Source organism: Pinus tabuliformis, chromosome J (assembly GCF_031772625.1).
Source record: "Pinus tabuliformis cultivar Carrire ecotype Pingquan chromosome J, CPIR1, whole genome shotgun sequence".
Taxonomy (NCBI): domain Eukaryota; kingdom Viridiplantae; phylum Streptophyta; class Pinopsida; order Pinales; family Pinaceae; genus Pinus; species Pinus tabuliformis.
Window position 1 is genome coordinate 1,530,735,822 of NC_142295.1, and position 7,856 is coordinate 1,530,743,677.

The 7,856-nt window shown below is 35.4% G+C and overlaps 1 pseudogene; it reads left to right on the forward strand.

The window, feature by feature from the left end:
- The first annotated feature begins 878 nt into the window (after positions 1-878).
- On the forward strand, positions 879-1,395 carry LOC149233341 (calcium-binding protein PBP1 pseudogene; annotated as a pseudogene).
- Positions 1,396-7,856: the final 6,461 nt, after the last annotated feature.

Here is a 7,856-nt window from a genome sequence, read left to right on the forward strand (position 1 = left end):
ATTGCCCTCACCTCCTTCTACACCCATGCTCATCTTATATAAAATGAGATGTTTTACCATTCAATATATAAAAGATGTAGTGATATAAAAAATTAAATTTATATAAATTTATCTTAATTAATTCTCATGTATAATTTTTTAAAAAAAATTGAATCTTTAAAATTCAAATCACTTAAAACACATCTCTAAAGAATTCAATCTTTCTCGGCAAATCTCAACAAATCTAAAATTAATATAAACATTTTAAACCTAAATTAAAAAGATCATATATTCAAATGGAAATGGAATCACAACCACAACTACTCCCACTAGGGGAGAGGTAAACATGGGCCCACATCGACATAGTGTTCGATTCTTTTAATGCCCGGTCAATTTTAATTACATAATGGTATGTTAGCGTGTGGATTTCAAATAGAATAAAGCAAATGGAAGTTTCATTTTAATGAAATACAAGAAGTTCAATATATTTAAATTGTATTTTTAAAGTAAATTAGGGAATTAATCAGCCATAGGTATTTGTAATTAAAAGTCGTTAAATCTATTTAAATCTATAAATTCTAAACAAGTTACCAACTTGACAGCACCCAAAACATCCGTAGGGAACCACCTACGCTTCAAATAAGCCATAACGGGTGACATGTGGTTGACGACGACCCTAGGAATTAGAAAGACGTGGCAACATTATATAGGGCACGAGACTGAGTAGGGCCTTCGGGAATGCGTCTCAGCGGCTGTCATTCCGTTCCGGGAAGCTTCCGTGCCTTCTCCCTGCACCTTCTGCGAATATCACTTCAATTTCTTCCTCCCATCTTTCGCTGCCATCGCTGTTTATATACCAACACCTTCATCCCTTTCACTTAAAACATGCGCATATTTTTTCTTCATCGGAGGTATTGAAATTTGCCATGGCCGAGAAAACAGGGTTGCATGCCCAAATGCCAAAGGGAATGACGGAGCAGTTTCAGTTTGAGGACTATCTGCCCATGATGGCGGAGAAATTGGGGGAGGAGGGGTTCATGGAGGAGCTCTGCAATGGCTTCCGTCTTCTGGCAGATCCAGAGAAAGGTCTCATTACCTTCAATAGTCTCAAGAGGAACGCCGCGCTCCTGGGAATGGGAATGGATTATATAAAGGACGAGGAGCTTCAGGCGATGATCGAAGAAGGTGACTTGGACGGCGACGGAGCCCTCGACGAAAGGGAATTCTGTATTGTAATGGTCAGGTTGAGCCCCTCGTTCCTGGTGGAGGAGGCCCGCAAGGCGGCCATGGATGATGCCACCCATGATTTGCAGAAGTCTGTACAAGAGAAAACCAACGGTTTGGAAAAATGATGGCTTAGCTCTCATGCACATATAGATTATGTATATATACCATGAGACTTCCCTTTATGGAAATAAAAAGCTACGGACTCTTCTTATTTTGAAATACGTTAATTCTTATATATGCTTAAAATGAAGAGTTGTAGTTACTGGGCCTCGCAGATGGTTGATATGAACCAGACGATTGAGCTTTTATTGCAGAAGGTCTTAGATTCCAATCTTATTTTTGGAATTATTTTGTATTTCTTAATGATCTAATTGGTTATAATTGCATAGGATGTTAACACATAAAATAATTAATATTTTTCTCATTTTTACCCGAAACTCAAGATTATATGATATATGAAACCTAAGATCTTATGATTTAGGTGGATTAATATTTTTCTCATTTTTACCCGAAACTCAAGATTATATGATATATGAAACCTAAGATCTTATGATTTAGGTGGATATTGCTGCTTCCTTGCTTATTTTACTTGAACCCTATTATTGTTTTGTTGTTTTTTTTTTTAATTGTAGCACAATTTGTTATTTTTGGCAGTTTTTCAGGTTTTGAACTTTTGGAGCCGTTTTCCGGCCCTAAACGATGTTTTTTTGGCAATATTCTTTTAGGCGATTTCAATGAAATCGCGTTTTCAATTGTATTTCTCGAAGAGATCTTTCCAACGAGGTATCATGGGCTTCAAACGGAGATAATATGACCAAGTTATGGTCCTGGGAAGTTGGCTGCCCAACTAACCCCAACGGGGCCTATAAACTCTTGGTGTTACATCTCCTTGGGTTAGGGTTTTGGTTGTTTAAGGTTTTCTTTTATTGTTCAATAATAAAAATGCACTTCGTCCTCCACATCTCTTCTCAGAGATAACCTACCATCGCTCAAGCTAGTCTCATTTCCATTCTGTTTGTAAGCACATTTTATTATTTGATATTAATGAAAGGAAGTGTTATTTCCGCTACATCTCTGTATTTATGGTTATATCTGTAATTTGTTGTGTTCGTGTTTAAATTCGGATCATCATAATTCATGATAAACTTTAATAAATTATAATTATTCGCCCATTAATATTAATATTAAGTTATTATGTAATTTATGTGAAAGGATCTTAGTTTTAGTGGTTTGGTGAATGATTTGTTTTTTGAATTACGTGGGTTTAAGTTTTTCAAGATATATTATCATTGCCCCTTTGTGGGTTTGGTGAATAATTTGTTTCCTAAATTATGTGGGTTCAAGTTTTTCAAGATATATTATCATTGACCCTTCGTGACATAGTTGTATCTTGTGTAACAGTAAGATGTGATAGAAATCATTGATTTTCAATAAATTCTCATTCCAATTAAAACAAATAACCATTTAATAATTGATATTGTATTTCATATCCCAATATCTTCAAAAATTGTTTTTTAATAGATTCATATATGCTTTTGTTTCTTTAATAGATTTATATATTATTTTCATAACGAAGTAAACACATCAATTTTATGAATTAACACTTAGAAAAAACATAAATTTAAGTTTATGATTTTTTTTTTCATTGACATATTTTTAGTTATTTTTTATTTAAATAATAAATTTATTTATGCATTTATCTTTTTTTATATAAATTTTGTGATATTGTATTTTCTATATTAATATTTTTTGAAAATTGTATTTGTGTTTCATTTTTCTAATACTAAAATAAGAGTCATGTAGTGGCAATGTTACTGCTTTTTTGTATAGATGTATTTTTTTTGCATGTAGTTTTAGTTTGTGACATATAAAATTTAATGAGCAGTGACATACTAGAACTAAAGAATCTTGAAATTGAGTCATGTATTATCCATTTTTTATGGTTATATTGTGTGTTTAACAAAACTCGATTAGCAATGAACAAAAAATACGTTATGATAAATTTGTATGCATTTTGTATGCATTGTACATACCATAGGAGGTAGGGTAATCTCTTCACACATATTCACTGTTGGTGCGCATTAACTTTGCAGGCATCTATGGGTTGCATAGATGAGCTGAATTCGAAGTCGCAATATCAAGTCTAAATTTTTGACATAGACTTGAAATTTTGACGATCTCCATTTATCAAAATGTGTTCAATAGCAACAAAGCCATTGTTAATTTCCTTTATGCGTTGAGCACCAGGAAAGCCAAGAACTTGTTATAAATTCATTTTTTAGAGCAACAATATGTTAATCTTGTTGGACAAAGACCTTGATTCCAGTGTAATTTCATGGCAAAATTCTATTTGATAAAAAATCCCGCTTATTAAAGTTTCATTATTGTCCCAATTTTACCCGAAACATTGCCTAAAGGTCAACCTAAAACCTCAATTTCAATTAGAATTCCAAATCAATGAAAACTCATATTGTTGTTTCGCTTGATTCATGTTGTTCAGGTAAATGTTACGACAAAATATATTGATATGCATCATCCTTAATGTTGCAACGCAATATATTGAGGATTAAATGTATTATATTCTGAAAGGATTAACATAATAGTGACATGAATGCCTAAGATTCACACCCCTAAGATTACAAAACTTTCTTAAATTAACAACTGCTAGAGTTTTCACATAGGATGCCTTCAGTATTTATCCACCATACCCTTAGGTTGCCATCTAAGCTCCCACTGTATAATGTAAATTGTTGGAAATCACTCTCAAACCCTTCTTCTTCATAATCATCATCTAAACTAGTACTACAATTGTTATTGTCTTGATATGAAGAAAATGACAAGAAATTTGAGGAAATTGGTGAGAATGAGGAAGAATATGTCATCTGTGCAGGAGTAACAATTGCCGTGCATTTCATTAGGATGACATGACCTTCCAAAACTGTTATACACACGATATTGGAAACAAAACTCAAACGTATATTAATGAATGTCTCAATGAATGATGTATAATGTGTACATATAAATACATACAAGAAATCATTGAATCAGTTTCTGGGTCTTCTTGGACTCTAATAACAACTCACAATAACACAAACCTAATCCCGAGGATTAGTTGTCTAATATTCCTCCCTTAATTCGAAGGGATGTATCAAAGTCCAAGAATGAGAGCTAAAAATGCAAAAATGCATCTCAGCCAAGAGTTGAATGTTTCTTAGAAATGGATTTTAAGGATGACCACAAACCAATGTGGGAGAGCTCAATGTCTTAACCAACACCAACTCTGGAACCTTCATAGCAGTTCTCAAAACAACAAAAAATGTGGTTTTAAGATGACCACTAACTCTGGAACTATCAATGTAGTTCCTCGAACAATTCTGAATTTGGAAGTGCTCGTTAATAAATAATTCATCAAACAAAAATTGAAGTCTCTTTGGCTACAACTTTGGCTCCAACTGATACAGGCCGTGGCTCAGGCTCACTAGTGGATCTCTGACTCAAACTCGCTTGACATCTCGAGCATGTAGTAAACCATCAACAATTCCCCCCTTGTTAGATACTGGGTGATAAGTATTCTTCATCAGTGCAAGATTGGTCAACACTCTTGAACATATCCTGAGATATGACCTATAAATCTTCTTCACTATTTTCGACTAATCCCAACAAGCAATCCATCCGAAATTTAGTTTCTTTCTTGCAGTAGTCTTATTGCAATAATGTAAACTTTCAAACGGGAATTGTAAACTCAAAACGAGAAATTTAACCAAAAAACCCCCCAAAAACATGAAAAACAACCCAAAAATGAAAAGTGTGTATTTTGGAACAATGTTTTTTTTTAAGAGTAATTTTTCAACATTTTTTTAAAATGACAGTAAAAACCAATTTTTTTTTGCAAAAAAAATGAAAAAAACATACTGAAAACGAAAAGTGTTGATGCTAGAATAGCGTATTTTTTTTCTTCGGGGTACAATTTCAACATCTTTTAGCAATGGTGTTAAAGATAAAATAACAGGACTCGGAAAAGCTTAAAATTCCAACAATTTTCATCCATGTTGTTAAAGATAAAATATCATGACTCTAAAAAACCCTAAAATTATAATTGTTTTCAACCATAAAATTAAAGATAAACCATCATAATTCAAAATAACCTTAAAATTTTGACAATATTTTAACCATGGAATTAAAAGACCTTAAGTTTTCAACATATTTCAACCATGACATTATGAACAAATTATATGACTAAAAAAAATCTAAAAAATGAATACTTGAATGAAAGAGTCATTATTCCAAGAGAATATTTTTATATTAAAGGCTAAAAGTATAGCTCTTTTGAAAACTTAGCCTAAGACAACTTATCCCTCCCGCGCTCTAGCTCGTGCCCCAGGGGCCCTGGGATCCTTAGGCCCCTGGGTTGCAAGCTTGGGCAGGAGCGCCTCACTTGCCCCAGCATATGCCCATGACTAAAGGGCCCTATTTGCTTAGGGTTGATTACTAGAGGCCCTTAGTGCCCAGGGTCGAGTCTGAGCCTGGGGCCTTGGGTGCCCCAGGCTCCTGGGCCACTAGATTGGGTGGGGACACCTAAGGCGCCTCTGCCCATGTCTGTGACCCTAGTTTGTTGGAAATAATACTTGGGGGGGGTGAATCAGTATTATTAAGTCAAATGTTCCTTTTTCAAAATCAAATGATATACACTACTTCAGTTAATTGAACTCACGTATATATGCAACTATGCAGAAGAAAACCCGCGTATATAATGAAAACTTTTTAATTTACTTTATCTTTCTGATGTTGATTGTTAATCTGTGATTCATAAGCAAATAACCAATAACCAGAACCAGTAAAATAGAGCAAAAGACAATCGCACACAAGAACACAAGATATAAGGTGGAAACCTAATGTCGGTGAAAACCACCTGCTGCAATTTGTCTCTATCTTTTCTTTAATTAGAAACTTCTTTTTACAATTGTAATGGTGTAGTCCTTTACCAGTACGCAGGCTGCAACCTGCAGAGAGCTACAACCCTCTCTCGTTTTCCAGCTTCTCCTGGAAGGGAGCTCCAACCCCCTTAGTTCTTGTACTAGCTTGAGATACTAGTACGTAGGCTTCTACCTGCAGAAGGCTGCAACATTCTCTTCACTTTCAGGGACCTCGTTTCATTAATTTTCAGTCTGGATCCACAGATAGCATCAATCAAACATCGAGAATTTCTGCATCAACCAAACTTCTTTTCACCAATCAAAACTGAATCAAATAAACACTTCTCTGATCGCTGTACCCAGAATACAGTAACTGTAATCAAACACCAATTCTGAAACTAGAACACTGCAGCAATAAAACAAGAGTAGCTAGAACATAAATCAAGATATGTATGCTACTTCACTATTCAGCAACCTGCGTGTATACGCACAACCAACCTGCGTATACGCTTCTTTCATTTACAGAAAAAGCGTGTATACGCACCTGCACTTCACTGAACCTGCGTACAAATCTATAAAGGATAATTTATTCTTTTAAAACATTTAGTCATTAGTTAACCCAGATTATCAGATTTATAGATCAAGAGAGCACCACATATAACAGATCAAAATCATACAGAGATACCAATGTTCAAGCCTTGATATTTTGATCCATCAATAGTCCTTATCCTTCACGCGCTCAGGTTCCTCCTTCATTCAGATCTAGATCTGCACCATAACCCATTCACCAGTATTCCAGATCTAGAACAATATCAGATATTCAATAAATCAGATGATACTTTGCCACATGATCTCCTTCCCCTTTTATAGTTTGAGGCCTTCCAAAATACCACGGTCCAAAACCATAATAAACCAATACCAAGGGCCCAAAACCTGGGGTCAACACTTCTGACGAGATACCATGGTCCAAAACCATAGGTTCAAATTCCAAGGACTAATAACCACGGACCAAAAATAAGTTTCCCACCATGTACGCGCTTTTCTGTGCATAAAAGTGCGTGTATACGCATACGCGACTTTTGAACGTATAACCCGCGTGTATATGCATCTTCAGCAAGGTGAACCTGTGTATATAAGATTTCCTTCATTCTGAGCGCTTGAACTGAGATCTGTCACCAAAGTGAGTTGCCATCAAGGACAACACCTGTACCATAGCATCACACTGGTGCCAAAATGCCAATAATCTCCCCCTTTGGACTTGATGGCAATCCCAAGATCCTCAAAGTCATTCTCCCCCTTTTTCATCAAGGGCAAAGGGATGTGCTCCCCCTGAGTACATGCTGATATCTCTGCTGTGCTGTGCTGAACATGCTCCTCCTGACTGTAGGCAAGATCTGGAAAAAGGTGTTCTTCAAGAAGAACCATGACTTATACATCATAAAAGACCTTCCTATCACCAAAAGACTCAATACATACAACCATCACCCAACCAAGTGGGGATCATCCACCCAACCAAGTGGGGATACATCAGAAATTTACATATAACAACCAAGTGCATCAATCATCCCAGGCATAGTGGGGAAACCAAAATAGGCTGTTACATGACCTTGATAAAAAAAACATATACATGACATAGAGACAAAATATCAAGACTATGCAAATCACCAATAACTACTATCAACAGCATCTGACAATCACTGTATATATCAGCAACCATGTTCCCCTTCTGTTCTTCTT